The sequence below is a fragment of the Megalobrama amblycephala genome, linkage group LG18, assembly GCF_018812025.1.
Source record: "Megalobrama amblycephala isolate DHTTF-2021 linkage group LG18, ASM1881202v1, whole genome shotgun sequence".
In the NCBI taxonomy this organism is placed as follows: Eukaryota; Metazoa; Chordata; class Actinopteri; order Cypriniformes; family Xenocyprididae; genus Megalobrama; species Megalobrama amblycephala.
This window is the reverse complement of record NC_063061.1, coordinates 12,981,683-13,001,958: the sequence shown is the minus strand read 5'-3', so window position 1 is coordinate 13,001,958 and position 20,276 is coordinate 12,981,683. Positions and strand designations below refer to the sequence as shown.

The 20,276-nt window shown below is 37.7% G+C and overlaps 1 long non-coding RNA gene across 2 annotated transcripts; it reads left to right on the top strand.

The window, feature by feature from the left end:
• Positions 1–2,104: 2,104 nt before the first annotated feature.
• Positions 2,105–5,482, top strand: LOC125252352. 2 transcript variants are annotated; one of them, XR_007181210.1, is made up of 3 exons: positions 2,105–2,946; positions 4,287–4,508; positions 4,849–5,482. It is a non-coding gene; the product is annotated as an uncharacterized LOC125252352 (long non-coding RNA). The 2 variants fall into 2 exon arrangements; XR_007181209.1 differs by having other exon boundaries at positions 2,115–2,946; positions 4,973–5,482.
• Positions 5,483–20,276: the final 14,794 nt, after the last annotated feature.

The window sequence follows — 20,276 nt, the reverse complement described above, 5'->3', positions numbered from 1 at the left end:
ATTTTTTTCACTGCCTATTTTGGGGCATCATTAACTATGCACTGATTTTTTCAGCACGCCGCCCCTTTAATTCGCGTGCTCCCTGCCACACGACCTCTCGATTATATTACAGCACATTTACAAAGTTCACACAGCTAATATAACCCTCAAATGGATCTTTACAAGATGTTCGTCATGCATGCTGTATGCATGCTTCGAATTATGTGAGTAAAGTATTTATTTTGATGTTTATATTTGATTCTCTATGAGTTTGAGGCTATATGCTCCGTGGCTAACGGCTAATGCTACACTGTTGGAGAGATTTATAAAGAATGAAGTTGTGTTTATGAATTATACAGACTGCAAGTGTTTAAAAATGAAAATAGCGACGGCTCTTGTCTCTGTGAATTCAGTAAGAAACAATGGTAAATGTAACCTCATTTAACAGTACATTAACAACATGCTAACGAAACATTTAGATAGACAATTTACAAATATCACTAAAAATATCATGGATCATGTCAATTATTATTGCTCCATCTGCCATTTTCGCTGTTGTTCTTGCTTGCTTACCTAGTCTGTTGATTCACCTGTGCAGATCCAGACGTTACTGGCTGCCCTTGTCTAATGCCTTTCATAATGTTGTGAACATGGGCTGGCATATGCAAATATTGGGGCGTACACCCCGACTGTTACGTAACAGTCGGTGTTATGTTGAGATCCGCATGTTTTCCGGAACAAATGAGATTTACATAAGAAAGAGAAAGCAATGGAGTTTGAAACTCAATGTATGTCTTTTCCATGTACTGAACTCTTGTTATTCAACTATGCCAAGGTAAATTCAAATTTTGAATCTAGGGCACCTTTAACATTCTAATGCGCAGGATTCTTTTTTTTTTTTCTTTTTTTTTTTTTTGAATTGCAATGTTCACAGTGTTGTCAGTTACCAAAATCAGCTCTAGAAGGACAAGGGAGCAGTTTCTGCTTTCACATATGTATGGTTGTACCCCTTTCTGGGAGGTATCCTGCAAACAAAATCAGACACTTGGCCATAGGAAATCTTATATCTCGCCCTGTGTCTTTATTGCCTCTCAAGTTCACTCATGCATCTTGGTCCACTCCTACATGGCTCCACAAGGTCTCCATGTCAGTTCAGGAGTCATCATGGAATTTAAGTTCCTCATTAAAGCCATTCTAAATAGAGATAAACATTAGCACAGTTCTTTTTAATATACATTTTCTGTATGCATCACTTAACAACTTGGCATTTCTAAGCACGTAGTTGCCCAACAGTAGATTAGTAAACAAAGTTTTGCCTTCTATTTGTTTACTTACTTGCAGTTTCAGCAAACTGTCTGAACTGACCTGTGTCTGATTACTGCACATTTCTACTCCACTAATTTGAAAAATAATGTCATTTTACAGCTCACACTGGGTACAGCTGATGGAATTCCAGCCATATTATGTAATGTAATATGTAATATTTCCTAACAACCAAATACTGTTTCTTGGTAATTGTATATTCAACATCGCATTATGTTTGTTATAATTACAATTATATACATATAATTGAGACTAAATATGTGCCTGAACATGATGCATAATCAAGGTGATTCAATTTGCATTTCATCATGATAGTTTGTGTCAACACAACATTGTCAGTTTTTTCCTCCAGCGCAGCAGCTTGCGCTCAACCGGCTGTTGGCGGTCAGTGTTGCTCATTATATCAGACTAAGCAATAACTGTAATGGAGTGGTAAAAACAAACAATTGGCCCAAGCAAAATTTATGTTGGCAGCGAGCATAGCATCCAAATCCTGCGCAGCTATCATGTTAACTGGATCGCACCAGACACTGAAAGCTCTGACTGGGTTCAAATTTTACATTTTCAATTTAAAACATCCCAAATGCATGCCATTAGTTTTATGGAACAAATCACCAACTATTTTGATCAACCAGCCACTCCTCTTTGCATAAAACAACAACAAACGTCAGCAGGTTTGGTGTAGCTTTAAACTTTATATGCATCAGTGGACTGGTAAATGTACAAATAGGCATCTTAATCACTTACATTATCAGTTATTAATTCTGCTAATTGAGCTAGATTGAGTCGAGGATATTTTATAGCCTGGTGCCCAAGGCCTGACTGCTGAATGTTTACCTCTGCTTTAATGTTAATGCATGATCCCTCGAGAACTCCTCAGCTCTGCTTAGATTCATCACTCTGCAGGCAGGAGCACCACAGACCTGGAGTTGTTCCATGGAAACTCTGCGCTCCATCTACCATGCGCCGCGTCGGTTTTGAAGTCATTGCAGCAAACAAGGTATTTATGTAATTGTCTCAAATTATAGGCAATTTACCTGCCACCAACTTTCCCCTGTAAATTTCTCTGACTCTGCCTAGACCAGCACCAGATAGAGTTTATTAAAAGTTCTGACCCAGTCAGTAAAAGGAAAAATGCACTGCAGTGTTTAATTAAGTCTGTCGTTAAACGTTGAGCTCTTAACATAAATCATGCTCTTGTTTCATCAGGGCAAAATTCTTGCTTCCTCATGCTTACAGCTCATACATTTAGGGGTCAAATCTCAAAAGTCTTCTTTTGCTTTTGTTTAAGCCAGAAATATTCCCCATCATAATTCTTCAATCACAAGGCAGTTTAAACTGTGCATTAGTTTCATCATGACATGTTAAACAGCTTTCGGAATTGCATCAGATGTCGTGGGCAGATAAAATGGCTCATTAATCAGTCGATATAGTGAAGATGCAACATATGAAGCAATATGGAGGCCATGCAAACTCCACTGATTGCTATCCAGCTGAGTCGCATTACAAAAACCCCTGCAGTCTTATTGCAACCTGTTATTAGTTTTGGATGGGGTTTCCCCATAGCCGCACATTGAAATGAAATGGAAAACCATCCAGATGTCTATCTGAAAGTGCTGAGGCTTCTTCTTTGGGTCCTTAAAGGTAAAGTGGGCCACATTTTTTCAGGCTATAGAGTTAATATGAATAAACAGCAACAAAGAACCATTTGTAGGTCGATTTTCCTTGAAGGTTGTAATCACTGTAACTTCTGTGGCACTATAAAAAAAAAAAATTAACAAAGAGTGTGAGGGGCAGGACTATCTATCAATGCTCTATTTGTTTCTTTTTTCTGTGGAACACAAATTAAGATATTTTGGAGAATGTTTGAACTGTTTCGGTTCGTACAATCAAAGTCACTGGGTCCAATCTTGTTCTTCAGTGTATGGACAAAAACATTCTTCTAAATATCTTCATTGTGTGCCATAGATGCAGGAATGCAGGTATCATGAGAAATGTTAGCCATGGTTACAATCCTCAACAGCAAAGCTAATAAACATTTGCTAATCTGCTAGTTAGTGTGTAATGTTTCTGTTAGAGCATAAATAACAAGTTATGACACTCAAAGTTCAATTCAATGGGAGACATTTTCTTTTAAAGAATTTGCTGTTTAAGGACTACAGCAAATGGCTGGTAGAGACTACAGTGAGCTTCTTCCCAGGTTTGTGACATGACTAACCCTAAAATTTACATAAACCCTGCCCCCAAGAACATGCAACAAAGGGGGTGAGGCCATATTGGGCTGCTTTAGAGAAGAGGAAGAGTTGTTGTAGTAGAGTGTTGTTGCCATGCCATCATTTTACGCCGGACTTGAGGGTCAATTTAACACAAAAGACTAACATGCTAGTCGATGAGTTGAATCAACTCCACAGCAACTACTTAAATCTATCCACTAACCATTCAGAAATGCTCAGTTGCATTCTAAAGTTGTAACGTCTTTCTGAGTTTCTCCATCAGTGTCCGACTCCGGTTTGAACAATGTACGGCTGAACACCGTTATTGACAATTATCATTTTGGCTGGGTCCAGCTTTGTTGTTGTTGAGCAACCGAAGCACGAACTGTTAAAGCTCTGCCCTATTTTAGAAAGTGGGCCGGGAGCAGCAGCTCATTTGCATTTAAAGGGACACACACAAAAAGAGCGTGATTTTGCTCACACCCAAATTGGGGCAAATTTGTCAAGCTATAATAAATGATCTGTGGGGTATTTTGAGCTGATGTTTACAGACACATTCTGGGGAAACAAGAGACGTATATTACATCTTGTAAAAGGGGAATTATATGTCCCCTTTAAAATGTTGTCAAACATGTCTTGGTTCACCTATTCTTTCTCTTAAACGAGGACGTCTGCAATGAATTCCTCTGAGTAACATAAGCAAACCGTGTAATAATTCATTCTGAAGCGACTGTATTGAAGAAGCCACACTTCACTGCTCTGTACTTCCAGACTATGGAGGGGGTTCCCTGGTGTTCCTGGATGTGCTTCACGTTGAGGATGGGATTACACTCAAGTCTGATGAACGGGCCCACTGGGACCAGGAACTTGAGACATCTGGCGTCGGGGGTGGGGTGGTCGTGTGGAGTAGTCCCCCCCATCAGGAAGCCCTGACAGCCCACTGACAGATAACAGCTGCTGGGAAAGCCTCCCACCGCTTCAAGCTACTGTTCCGTGAGTCTGCAGCTTGTGTCATTTCTTCAGCATCAAACTTCCTCTTTTTTTTTAGAAAACTCCAGAATCCTGATGCAAGAATAGTCTCTGTGCAAAAATAAATTTGCTCATTTCTTTAGCATTGCAGTAGTTATGTTAAAGGGCCACTAACAACAAAGCCACAGACTATTTTAAAATGGATATTAATTTTTCAATGTGCATTCATTTTGTCATGGCTCTTTTTGCTGTTAGAGGAGGAAGATGACTTGAGTTTATGTGAGTTTATGATTTCTTTTATATGTAGCATAACAGTACTGGAACGCCTCACTGTTTTTATCACTTAGCTTTTCTGTGTTTGCAGCTTTCCAGACCAAAGTATGTGATCAGTGAAGAGTGGACACAGTGCCAAGAATGTGACTTTGCCTTAAGTGAGGAGCGTTTTTTTTTTTTGGAAGTTGGAGTATCTGTGTTTTTTCCCCTTGCAGAGTTTCTCTTACCAGTGAAGATGGAGGAAATGGAAAACCTGAAGTGGATATTGGGCGATTACAGAGTGCTTTGAGCAGAGAGGTGAAATTGCTGTTAGTATATAAAAATATACAAACTACTAGACAATTTTTGTCTAAAATGTACACTACTTCTCAAAAGTCATTACATTTTTTTTTTTTAAAGAAAATAATATTTTATTCAGTGAGGATGCATTAAAATTAATCAAAAGTGGCAGACTTTTGATTTGATAAACATGATTGCTATTATAAGAAATGCTGTTCTTTTGAGATTTCTTTTCATTAACGTATACTGAAAAATTGCCACGATTTCCACAAAAATATTAACCAGCACAACTTTTTTTTTCAGCCTTAATGTTTCTTGAGCACCAACTCAGCACATTAGAATGATTTCAAATTTTTTAAAATAAGTTATTGTTCAATAAGTTTATTTAACTGTTGTGTTAGACTGTTGTACAGTAAAAGCAAAATCATACTCTCAACTGGGCTGCTGTACTTAAAGGGATAGTTCACCCAAAAATGAAAATTTGATGTTTATCTGCTTACCCCCAGGGCATCCAAGATGTAGGTGACTTTGTTTCTTCAGTAGAACACAAATGATGATTTTTAACTCCAACCTCTGCCGTCTGTCAGTCAAATAATAGGAGTGAATGGGAACTTCTACTATAAGAGTAAATAAAACTTGCTTAGACAAATCCAAATTAAACCCTGCGGCTCGTGACGACACATTGATGTCCTAAGACACGAAACGATAGGTTTGTGCGAGAAACCGAACAGTATTTCGAGACATCACTGTCGTTTTCAGAGCGTGATCAGACCTTACTAAGCGAATGCTGAAAGCAGTTGGACATAGTGGTGTATTAGAGGTAAAAATTATATAAATACTGTTCAGTTTCTCGCACAAACCAATCATTTCGTGTCTTAGGACATCAAAGTGTCTTCACGAGCCGCAGGGTTTAATTTGGATTTGTCTATGCAAGTTTTATTTACTCTTATAGTAGAAGAATTGCCACGATTTCCACAAAAATATTAAGCAGCACAACTTTTTTTTTCAGCCTTGATGTTTCTTGAGCACCAACTCAGCACATTAGAATGATTTCTAATTTTTTTAAATAAGTTATTGTTCAATAAGTTAATTTAACTGTTGTGTTAGACTGTTGTACAGTAAAAGCAAAATCATACTCTCAACTGGGCTGCTGTACTTAAAGGGATAGTTCACCCAAAAATGAAAATTTGATGTTTATCTGCTTACCCCCAGGGCATCCAAGATGTAGGTGACTTTGTTTCTTCAGTAGAACACAAATGATGATTTTTAACTCCAACCTCTGCCGTCTGTCAGTCAAATAATAGGAGTGAATGGGAACTTCTACTATAAGAGTAAATAAAACTTGCTTAGACAAATCCAAATTAAACCCTGCGGCTCGTGACGACACATTGATGTCCTAAGAAACGAAACGATAGGTTTGTGCGAGAAACCGAACAGTATTTCGAGACATCACTGTCGTTTTCAGAGCGCGATCAGACCTTCCTAAGCGAATGCTGAACGCAGTTTGACATAGTGGTGTATTAGAGGTAAAAATTATATAAATACTGTTCAGTTTCTCGCACAAACCAATCGTTTCGTGTCTTAGGACATCAAAGTGTCTTCACGAGCCGCAGGGTTTAATTTGGATTTGTCTAAGCAAGTTTTATTTACTCTTGTAGTAGAAGTTCCCATTCACTCCCATTATTTGACTGACAGACGGCAGCAGTTGCAGTTAAAAATCATCATTTGTTCTACTGAAGAAACAAAGTCACCTACATCTTGGATGCGCTGGGGGTAAGCAGATAAACATCCAATTTGCATTTTTGGGTGAACTATCCCTTTAATAATAGTGCAGATGTTATTCAGGTGCAAGCTCAAGGCTGCAGGCCGAGTGCTGCAGGTAAACGCAGGTGTACTGATATTAAAGCCCTCTTTCCTGTGTGATCACTGATACTGCTTAAATATCTCTCTTATTATTCTATTCTAGGCCTATCTGGTTATGGGTGTAGTGCCTTTGTAGATACTGGAGCCTCTGGAGATAGAAACCATAGCTGCCAGCTGTCTGTTTCTGCTTTGTAACAAGTGAGTTTTGTTGAATGTGTAGCTAAAATCAACTCTGAAACCACTAAACGGGAAGAAAACAAAAAATCCCCTCCCTGAAAACTCAAAATTTGAAATATTAATGCAGTATAGAGCTGGAAAATCTAACATAGGGAAGGACCAGTTACTACTTCTTACCAGGAAAGGGGCTGTACATAGTGAGTACGCAGTAGAGTTCATATCCAGTTTCGGATATATCCTGATAATATATTTTTCTGAGATAAAGGTCAAACTCATATCTGTCAGGATCCTCAAACTTTAATTTCCTGCTTAGCAAGAGCAATGAACTAGAGCCTAGACTAAACCAGCCCCCTAAAGTTAATTTATGGATTATGTAAAATATCCTCTCAGCTCCTCCTTAAATTCACTTTAAAGTCTCTGATTTATTCATGTTGTACTCACAGAATGCCACTCTTGTGCTATGGTCTTTGTCCCTAACTATCCATCTCCAGAGGAAGTTCATTCATTACCTCTGATGATTTGATGTCTTCCACAAAAAAAACAGCATCTGGATCTACGCAGAGGTGTCTGCTGGAAGTGAAGATTTTTTTTCGCCATACCTGTGCTGTGAACGGCTGTAAAGAGTACTCTAATTCTACTTTGTTTACTGTTTATGGTCATTATAAGTAAATGAGACTGTTTCCCATGTGAGTTCTTCATAACTCTAGACTATGAAATCTGCTACTGTGCTCCGGCAGATTATAAAGACCTCCATTTTTTCGGTGAGACAGGGGCGCTTTCATTAGCGATCGGCCATTTAATAAGCATGCCATTCATATTATTTCAGTTAGCTTAACAAGAGGCACGCTCGCTCTGTAGTCTTTTGTTGGACTCGGCGGATGTCCACAGAAGCACAGCTTTATAGGAAGCCCAAACTTGTGAACCGGAGTATTATCCCGCAAAGCCAAACCCAGTTCACTACGCCGAGCGGAAAATTTCAATGCTCAGTTGTACCAGATTACAGCAAAACAGATGCCACCAGCCATTCAAGACACAGATAAATGCGTTCATAATTACCGAAGTGACATACAAATGCCACGATGCTCAAGTGTGAGGATTACGGGGCAGAATCCATGGCAGAGCGCGTCGGGATACAGAACATTAGTGACAGAAAGGAATCGATGGGTACGGAGTAGGCACTCTGCAGCCTGGGAATGCAGTCAGATGGCTCTGATTTCACAGCCCAGTGAACAGGTTCCCAACAAACACACACAAAGTCAGTGTAAGCAGGCTGAGAGAAACTGCTGTCCCCCCATAATTCATTCTAATTACCACCCTGTCAGGGATGGTTACTTATCAGTACAGTGAAAGCTTATTATTGCCTTTCTCTTTTATCTATTTCCCACTGGCATACTGATAGTCTCTAGAACATTTCTAGGAGTTTAGAAGCCTCGCTGGCTAACACCCTCTGCTGATTTCTGTGTGACAGGTAATTAGTATATAAAGCGGTTTATTTGAGGGACTGGGTTGTGCTGCATTTTTCATTTTAAATGGGTGTTAATTGGGAAAATTGCCAATGGTCGATTTAAGACCCGATTAACAGGCTATTGGTCTAATAGAACGTTTAGCAGAGCTTATGGTGAGTCAGGCCAAGTTGCACCAATATAGGCTGTTTTTACATGGCTTATAACATGTATGCGGGTACGATAACTAAAATAATAAACTGATTTGGACCCATGAGAGAAAATATAGTTTCGTAAGAATTGCTTATGGATGGATGGATAGACAGATGGTCCAAGTTCACCAGTTCCTCTGCACATTTTTGGCTGAACTGAAATCGATGTGAATTAGGCATATTGGACAAGAGAGAATGTGCAAGACACATAAGTGTGAAAACAGCTCAATCCAAACTTTTTCCTTCAGCCATTTTAACCTTGACTAGTTTTAGGGAAATACCCAGCTAAATTGCAAAAGACAGATCAGGGTTAATATTTTATACCACTACAATTTATTTTAGTCATTTCGAAGTGGTGCATGCATGCAAGATATATGGGTCCATTTCTTTTACATTTTTGTAGTTGCTGAAACGTTGTTAGTGACTTGCAAGTATAATGATGTTGTTACATGCTGTATCTTCACATGCTAGTGTTAGACTCTAAAGTAGATTCACTTCTGTATGACGAACAAAAAAACAAGCAAAAAAACAAAACAAATGAGATGAGCTCATTGTTTTATGGACTGTGATGTGAGTGATGTTACACATGAGTAAAATAGGCATTAAAACAGTTAAGAGAGGTTTTTCTCTTGTAAATAGTTTGTATTTTGTAAACCTACTTAATGCTTTTTGACTTTGGGTTAAACTACATGTAGAGTTAAATTGTATATAGCATTCTCAATTCAATTCTGAATGTCGCACAACCCTACCCCAATATATACCTATTATGCCCTTTTTACAAGATGTAATATATGTCTCAGGTGAAGTTTCAGCTCAAAATACCCCATAGATAATTTATTATACCATGTTATTGCCCATTTTTGAGTGGAAGGAAAAACGTGCTGTTTTTGTGCATGTATTTTTAAATGCAAATGAGCTGCTGCTCCCCACCTCGCTTTCCAGAAGAGGGAGGAGCCTGTACAACTCGTGCCTTGAATACTAACAAAACATCTGTTTGGTTTTGATTATCATCAGTGTTGCCAAGTCTGCAGTTTTCCCGTGGATTTGGGCTACTTTTACACTGTTGCCGCGGGTTGTTTTTCATGTCTGTGGGTTGAATTGATCCAAAATAACATGATATTTTGCCCCTGGAATGCAAATTTTACCATGGGAGCCCCAGCAAAAATGCTAATTTTACCCCCCCGGAACGCAATTTTTACTGTGGGACTCCCCTGAAATGAGATTGGGCTAGTTTTTAGGAGCAACTGGGATGGTTTGTTGTGAAAACCTGGCAACCCTGATTATCATCACTATCGTGGTCACGCTCCCATGACAGTATACAGTTCTTTAGTTTGACATGCGTTTTAAAGCCATATCAGTCTAAAATTCCGATATATGTTTTTTTGAGCACAAACATCTGAAGCATGCGCACAGGAAGTCCCACATGTGTCCCATGACTATTAAACTAAGCTCTCTTTCATGTCTTATTGCGCTTAAACTGTCAAAAACACACAAGGTTATGTCAAAAACATACAAAGTTCACATAAACACAGTTGGTTATGTCTGTGAATGTAAACAGCAAGTAAAGAAATCACATGTGTATATTATAACTGTGTATTAAAGTGAAAGCAGCGTAATACACTGCTATATGTGCAGTTATTATGACTCAAAAAAAAATAATCACTCACTGTTCTTGATTGAATAACTTTTATAGCTTTAATAAGAATACATTTCTTACTTGAATGCTGCTGTTAATTGCTCGGGCTTGGAAATAAAGATGGCCGACTGTGTATAGCTCACTCAGGGCGCAGTCCGTCAGCAGTTGTGGGTGGGGACCAATGTGATGTCACATTGCATAAAAACTGCAAACGGCTTATTCTGAGACACTGCTTATGATTTATAGGGATTAAAAAAAAAAAAAAAAAAAAAGGAGTGGGTGGATTTTCACCATTGGTTGTTGTACACTGTAAAAAATTACCGTGATTTTAACAGTAAAAGACTGTAAAAATGCTGCGGTGAAAAACTGTCAATTGGTTTACAGAAAGTTTCCGTACTATATACAGTGAATAACTGTAATAGATCTAACGGTACATTTAATATAATTTTACGCTAAAATACTGTTAAATTCACAGTTTTTGGAAGTGAAAAATAACAATTCATTGTAAAATTTACAGTGAAAAACCGTAAATTGACATTCCCACAATTCCCTGCGTGACACTTCACATTTGATATATTTTCGTTGAAATAACTCTGTTTCTTCTTAGTTTTTCTCATTTTTTTCTAATCAGTTATGTACATTAGGGTTTTATGTTACATCTAATGTTGTTAAATTAATGTTTATTGCATTTTTAAAATTTCATGCATGTTACCATGATGTTTAGTGTGTGTGTGTGAATGACACTGTGTGCACCTTCTATATGTTAGTGCTGTCCTTCTCAGCTTGTGGAAAATCTGCTTGTGATGAACTTTGATTCATCATGTGACTCTTATCACTACTGTGATTGGTGACTGTCAGTGTATTATAAAGCTACAAAACAGATATTAGTACTTCATTAGGTTGGTAAATTAACATTATATCAGTTAATGAAATACGTTATTTTACCGTAAATTTAACAGATTTTTTTTTACGTTGCTACTGTATTTTTTACGGTAAAGTTCTGGCAACCACAGCTGCCGTTTTTTTACCGTAAATTTTACTGGGATTTTTTTTTACAGTGTATACACACACTGCTGACACACATTTATGTTCAAACACCATGTAAAAGTGAATGTTGCATAATAGGTGCCCTTTAAATGATCTATATAGCTACATTTAAGTTCTTAGTGTCACAAAAATAAAACTGTTTGCTCGGTGCCATTTGGCACAGCTCAAGCATTTTAACATTAAGCATTTATGATCATATAGAGACTTAGAGCTCATGCCACAATGGTTTAGCGCATTATTACTTGTGTAATTTTGCAGTTCAGAGTAATTAGATGAGCCAGAATATAATGCCTTATCCCCATCTGCTCAACAGCCTGATAACTTCAGTGCTTAACTAGGAGTTGAAACTGAGGTATACATATGTTTTCAAGAGCACTAAAATCTGTTACCAGCAACTTTCTGCACAATGTTGATCTTAACAAAGACTTTTGTTTATGAATAAATGCATGCTCCTTTTATTGACATGAATGAGAATTATATGGAAGTCATGTTTGGAAAACCATTTGTTGTGAGACAGGCTAATGTTTAAGGCTAAACTTTGATTATTTTCAAGTCTTTACAGCTGGTGGGGCCACTGTACTTAAAGAGATAGTTCACCCAAAAATGAAAATTGTCCCATGATTTACTCACCCTCAAGCCATCCTAGGTGTATATGACTATCTTCTTTCAGACAAACACAATCTGAGATATATTTAAAAATATCCTGGCTCTTCCAAGCTTTATAATGGTAGTAAATGCCGCTCATGATTTTGAAGCCCAAAAAAGTGCATCCATCCATCATAAAAGTAATCCATATTGCTCCAGGGGGTCAATAAAGGCCTTCTGAAGAAGAAGAAAAATATCCATTTAAAACTTTTTAAACTATAATAACTAGCATCGAGTTACGGCAGAAGTGTAACCTTTGACTATCCCTTTAAGTCTCTTGGCCTTGTTAGCTCTGAGAGACGAGCAAAGATTGTGAGAAACAAAAGAGGGGGCCATCATTCATTACCAGCCCCTCAGTAGCTCTCTACTGCTGGCTCTCATCCTGAAACGTCCCCTGCAGGCTGTGCCTTCAAACACCATGCGCCTTGTTTATTGAGAAAGGGACAAGTTTGAAATGACAAACAGAGGGGAACAAATAGGATCTCAGTGAAGCACAGAGATTAATCTTTACATCTGTGTTAGAGCACAAAATAAATTGAGCAATGACTTGACGGAGGGAGGCACAAGGAAGTGCATCTGTCAGTCATCTGTCCTGAGCACAGTGGAATTAGTCTTGGGATTAAACATGCTATTAAAAGATATTGTACGGTTTTATTGCCTGTTTACACTGGCTATTAGCTATAAATAAGCAGTATACATAGTTCATGGCCTCTTCTAGTAAATAAGATTTAAGGTTAATGAGATTTTCCTTGGGTAGTGGTTTGTTAAATGTCACGTTATATAAGGAATAAGACACACTCATGTTTTTGTTCTTTATTTCAGTTTCAGTTTACTTAAATAAGTAAATGTAACTGGGATGAAGTGAGAAGTTATTCAACAGAAATTATATGTTAAAATCTATCTATCTACACTGCCTGGCCCAAAAAAAAAAGTCGCTGTTTGGATTTAAATAGCCAAATGCTTAATAGTCTATGACTGGATCATTATTACAGTGATTATTATGTTTCTAACATGTTATATGTTTGGCTACAGTTCTTCTAACCTTAATTGATGGAGTGTGTAGCTTTTCATTTTCTGAAGCAACCATGTAGGAAGACACATCATGGCCATATTCCAGGATGACAATGTCAAGATTCACCAGATTTAAAATTGTGAAAGAATGGTTCAGAGATCATGAAGAAATATTTTCACGCGTGAATTGGCACCTGGAGTCCAGACCATAAATTTATTGAGAGTCTTGTGCTGGAGTAGACTTTACAGAATGACCTGGCCAAAATGAGCAGCAATACAATGAGTTTCAACACAGACTTACACAGTACAAACAAAATTAAAAACAATTACATTTTACTGAATCATCTTCCATTTGCCGAATTACTACTTTAAACTGATCCAAAGACAGCAAGTTTTGTAACTTCAATTTCGATTGAAGGTGATTCCAGTCAAACGGGGCTGCATACACAAAAGCCTTCTTACCTAATTCAGATCTAGAAAAAGAGTATAACAGTTTTGAGAACGTAGAACATTTTTCTCAACAGTTTTCTGTTGAATAAGACAGCAAAGATATGAAGGCAACATCCCCAAGATGGCTTTATAAATAAATAAGTACCAATGCATTTTTCTCTTACTAGACAAAGAGGGCCAACCCACTCTGTTATACAAGGCACAATGATGAGTTGAAGATTTACAATTTAATATAAATCTTAGAGCACCATGATAAACAGCATCTTAAGTAGAGAGAAGATATAATGGTGCAAATGATACACTACGTCGCCATAATCAAGTACAGATAAAGTAGCAGAAGCGAATTGCTTTTTTTTGCATTAAATGACAAACAAAACTTGTTCCTAAAATAGAACCCAAGCTTAATTTTCATTTTTTTCTTCAGTTGAGTAATATGAGAACCAAAGGATAAAACATTGTCAACAATGATGCCAAGATATTTATACTCTTTTACTAATTCAATCACGGTACCTTGTAGGGTCTGAAGAGAGATCAAATTACCTTCAAGTTTTTTTGAACCTGAAAATAACATATTCTTGGTTTTATCACTATTCAGAACGAGTTTTAAATTGGAAATCTGTGATTGGATGACATCAAAAGCTGACTGAAGCTTATACACAGCTTGCTGCCCAGAAGAAGCACTACAGTACATAATAGTATCATCTGCAAAAAAATGAAGGTTAGCATCTTGAATGTCATAATCGAGACTGTTTATATAAGTAGTGAATAAGAGGGGCCCCAGCATAGATCCTTTGGGAACACCTTTAGCAGTCTCCAATGAATCAGTTTACTTTCAGTTTGTAACCAAAGAATAACATAACTTGATAAACCAACGCTTTTCAATCTATGCAGCAATATTTTGTGATCCATCGTGTCAAAAGCTTTAGATAAATCAATAAAAAGAGAGGCACAGAAATCACCATCATCTATTGATCCCACAATATCATTTAGAACTTTCAAAACAGCTGTTGTAGTACTGTGTTTTTTGCGGAACCCAGATTGATTAATAGACAACACTTGGTTTGTATTCAAATAACATGTTAACTGTTCACTAATAACACTTCAAAGCTTTGAAATTGGTCTGTAATTATTTAACACAAAAGGATCTCCCCCTTTTAACAGAGGAACAACAAAAGCTGATTTCCAAATTTCCAGAACGACACCAGTATTTAATGAGAGATTAAAAATGGAAGTTAAAGGGCATGTAATAATATCTGCAGCTAGTAATAATATCTATCTGTCTATCTATCTATCTATCTATCTATCTATCTATCTATCTATCTATCTATCTATCCCAATCCAATTCATCCATCCATCCCATCCATCCATTGATCCAAAACCAATCCATCCAAATTCAATCCATCCATCCATCAATTCAAATCCAATCCCATCCCATCCCATCCCATCCAGTCCATCCATCCATCCATCCATCCATCCATCCATCCATCCATCCATCCATCCATCCAAATCCAATCCAATCCAATCCAATCCAATCCAACCCAATCATTCATCCATCTATCCAAATCCAATCATCCATCCATCCATCCACAAATCCAATTCCATCAATCCATCCATTCATCCAAGTCCAATCATTCATCCATCTATCCATATCCAATCCAATCAACCATCCAAATCGATCCATCCATCCATCCATCCAAATCCAGTCCATCCATCCATCCATCCATCCATCCATCCATCCATCCAAATCCAGTCCATCCATCCATCCATCCAAATCCACTCAAATCCATCAATCCATACATCCATCCATCTATCCAAATCCAATCATCCATCCCATCCATCCATTGATCCAAAACCAGTCCATCCAAATCCAATCCATCCATCCATCAATTCAAGTCCAATCCCATCCATCATCCATCCAAATGCAATCATTCATCCATCTGTCCAAATCCAATCCAATCATCCATCCATACAAATCCATCCATCCATCCATCCATCCAAATCCAGGCCGTCCATCCATCCATCCATCCATCATCCATCCATCCATCCATCCATCCATCCAAATCCACTCCAGTCCATCCATCCATCCATCCATCCATCCAAATCCACTCCAGTCCATCCATCCATCCATCCATCCATCCATCCAAATCCAATCCAATCCAATCCAACCCAATCATTCATCCATCTATCCAAATCCAATCATCCATCCATCCATCCATCCACAAATCCAAATCCAATTCCATCAATCCATCCATTCATCCAAGTCTAATCATTCATCCATCTATCCATATCCAATCCAATCAACCATCCAAATCGATCCATCCATCCATCCATCTAAATCCAATCCAATCATTCATCCATCTATCCAAATCCAATCATCCATCCATCCAAATCCAGTCCATCCATCCATCATCCATCCATCCAAATCCACTCAAATCCATCAATCCAAATCCACTCCAGTCCATCCATCCATCCATCCATCCATCCATCCATCCATCCATCCATCCAAATCCAATCCAATCGAATCCAACCCAATCATTTATCCATCTATCCAAATCCAATCATCCATCCATCCATCCATCCATCCACAAATCCAATTCCATCAATCCATCCATTCATCCAAGTCCAATCCTTCATCCATCTATCCATATCCAATCCAATCAACCATCCAAATCCATCCATCCATCCATCCATCCAAATCCACTCAAATCCTTCAATCCATACATCCATCCATCTATCCAAATCCAATCATCCATCCCATCCATCCATTGATCCAAAACCAGTCCATCCAAATCCAATCCATCCATCCATCCATCCATCTATCAATTCAATTCAAATCCAATCCAATCCAATCCAATCCAATCCCATCCATCCATCATCCATCCAAATGCAATCATTCATCCATCTATCCAAATCCAATCCAATCATCCATCCATACAAATCCATCCATCCATCCATCCATACAAATCCAGGCCGCCCATCCATCCATCCATCCAAATCCACTCCAGTCCATCCATCATCCATCCATCCATCTATCCATCCATCCATCCATCCATCCATCCAAATCCACTCCAGTCCATCCATCCATCCATCCATCCAAATCCAATCCAATCCAATCCAGTCCAACCCAATCATTCATCCATCTATCCAAATCCAATCCAATCATCCATCCATCCATCCAAATCCAGTCCATCCATCAATCCAAATCCACTCCAGTCCATCCATCCATCCATCCATCCATCCATCCATCCATCCATCCATCCATCCAAATCCAATCCAATCCAATCCAACCCAACCCAACCCAACCCAACCCAATCTACCAGTCCATCCAAATCCAATCCATCCATCCATCCATCCATCTATCAATTCAATTCAAATCCAATCCAATCCAATCCAATCCAATCCCATCCATCCATCATCCATCCAAATGCAATCATTCATCCATCTATCCAAATCCAATCCAATCATCCATCCATACAAATCCATCCATCCATCCATCCATACAAATCCAGGCCGCCCATCCATCCATCCATACAAATCCACTCCAGTCCATCCATCATCCATCCATCCATCTATCCATCCATCCATCCATCCATCCATCCATCCAAATCCACTCCAGTCCATCCATCCATCCATCCATCCAAATCCAATCCAATCCAGTCCAACCCAATCATTCATCCATCTATCCAAATCCAATCCAATCATCCATCCATCCATCCATCCAAATCCAGTCCATCCATCAATCCAAATCCACTCCAGTCCATCCATCCATCCATCCATCCATCCATCCATCCAAATCCAATCCAATCCAACCCAACCCAACCCAACCCAACCCAACCCAACCCAATCTACCCAATCATTCATCCATCTATCCAAATCCATCCATCCATCCATCCATCCATCCATCCATCCATCCATCCATCCATCCATCCATCCATCCATCCATCCATCCATCATCCATCCATCCATCCATCCATCCACAAATCCAATTCCATCAATCCATCCATTCATCCAAGTCCAATCATTCATCCATCTATCCAAATCCAATCCAATCATTCATCCATATATCCAAATCCAATCCAGTCATCAATCCATCCAAATCATCCAACCATCCATCCATCCATTGTTAGCTTAAGCATAAATGTTTAAATGCTAAACTCAATAATATATTTAAATTTTTTGAAGTCTCTTATTCTTACCAAGGCTACATTTATATACATGTATAAATTATATAAATGTACAGTAAGAGCCATGTGAACTATTAATATGATTTCGGATTTTACATTTTTACATTTTTAAAAATGTAATTTATTCCTGTAATGGCAAAGCTTTATTTTCAGCATTACTCCAGTCTTCTGTGTCACATGATCCGTCAAAAATCATTTGGATATGCTAAGTTGTCTTCACCTAGCTGGGTAGTGTTCTAAAGATGCCGATTCCCCATCATTTATACATAGAAGAGCTGTACATCACATTGAAGCACACAGTATGTTTATTTTCCTGAAAACTGGCCTTAATAAGATGTTCTGAAGTTTATAACATAAACAAACATTTCCACTGAAGAGCTGTAAACCCAGGCTGCTGTTTTCCTCCCCATCACTCTCTGTGATGAAAGAGGCTATGTCTGCATTTTTCTCTTTTCTCTAGCGTGCAGAGGGCCAATTTAAGTTCTCTATCCTTAAAAGGCTCATTCCAAATAGTGTATGTCGATCCACCATAGCAGTGTGTGGAAGAATTTGCAATGCTTTCTCCTCGCTGTAGAATTCTGATTGAAAACGGAGATGGAGGAGCCCTCTCCTCTCTAACCTCTGCCAGTTCATGGAATGCAGTTTCACACTCAGCTACAAATTACTGAGATAAGTCTGAAGCAATGCTCTCCTCATGCAACTCTTGTCTTGTCTGTAGGGAGTTATTGTTATTGACCTTTTCATGGGACAAAACCAGGACATTGGCAAATCACAAACCATCTATCTTTACTTTCACCTCTATCACCAAAAAGAGATCTTAAGAGTCTTTAGATTTCTTCAAACTCATCTATTCTATTCAGTTAAATAAAATAAATAAATAAACAAACAAAGTCAAATTAAATATTAAAATAAAATAAAGAAAAAATAAATGTCATACTCTTGTATGTTTGAGTTAAAGGATTAGTTCCCTTTTCAAATTAAAATTTCCTGATAATTTACTTACCCTCATGTCATCCAAGATGTTCATGTCCTTCTTTCTTCAGTTGAAAATAAATTAAGGTTTTTGATAAAAACATTCCAGGATTATTCTTCTTATAGTGGATTTCAATGGACTCCAAACGTTTGAAGGTCAAAATTACAGTTTCAGTGCAGCTTCAAAGCATTCTACACGATCCCAGACGAGAAATAAGGGTCTTATCTAGAGAAACCATCACTTTTTTTTTTTATTTTTTTTTTAATACATTTTAACCATAAATGCTCATCTTGAACTAGCTCTTCTTCTTCTTCTTCTTCTTCTTCTTCTCTATTAGAATTCCAGCAGTGTAGACACTACTAAGTGTATTACTGCCCTCCTCAGGTCAAAGTTTGAACTAAATTGTCATATACAATATGCTAGTGCAAGTATATAACAATTATTTCAAACTTTGACCTGTGGAGGGCAGTAATATGCTTAGCAGTGTCTACACTGCTGGAATTCTAATAGAGAAGAAGAAGAAGAGAGCTAGTTCAAGATGAGCATTTATGGTTAAAATGTATAAAATTTTTATTTATTTTTTTAGAAAATGATTGATGGTTTCTCTAGATAAGACCCTTATTCCTCGTCTGTAATCGCATAGAACAATTTGAAGCTGCACTGAAACTGTAATTTTGACCTTCAACTGTTTGGAGTCCATTGAAATCCACTATATGGAGAAAAATCCTGGAATGTTTTCATCAAAAACCTTAATTTATTTTCGACTGAAGAGAGAAGGACATGAACATCTTGGATGACATGGGGGTGAGTAAATTATCAGGAAATTTTAATTTGAAAGTGAACTAAACCAGTTTAATCAGTTTTTTAGGACCTTGTTAAATAATATAATATTTTATTAATTGTTTAAATAACATACTGATAATTGTCTGGATTAGTTCACCCAAAAATGAAATGTCTGCCATTATTTACTCACCCTCATGTCGTTCCACATCCGTAAGACCTTCATTCATCTTCGGAACACAAATTAAGATTTTTTGATGAAATCCGAGAGGTTTTTTTATTGTCCATTGAATGCAAAATGAATGAATGTCCAGAAAAGTAGTAAAGACATTGGTAAAATAGTCAGTGGTCAGTCAGTGGATCAACCTTAATATTATGAAGAGGTGCAAATACTTTTTGTGAGCAAAAAAAAAAAAGAAAAATAACGATTTTATCCAACAAATTCGTCATTTTCAAACACTATTTATGTTGCAGCGCTTATGGGTTCTACGCTACTGCGTCAGCATCATACGCATGCTTCGTGCTGCTCATGTGACCAGAGCCAGCCAATACTGAGCCGGCGTTCAGACATAAACACAGAAGCTCTGCAACGTAAATAGCATATAAGAATGACGGAAGAGATGAATTTGTTGAATAAAATCGTTATTTTTGTTTTTTTTTTGCGCACAAAAGAAAGAAAGACATATGGGTTTGTAACTACATGAGAATGAGTAAATTATTATTTTTAGTTTTTTATCTTTATACATTATTTTCACAATCAGTATTTTATAAAGTTTAAGCACCTGCTGACAATTAAACTTTCATTTTTGTACCATACTCT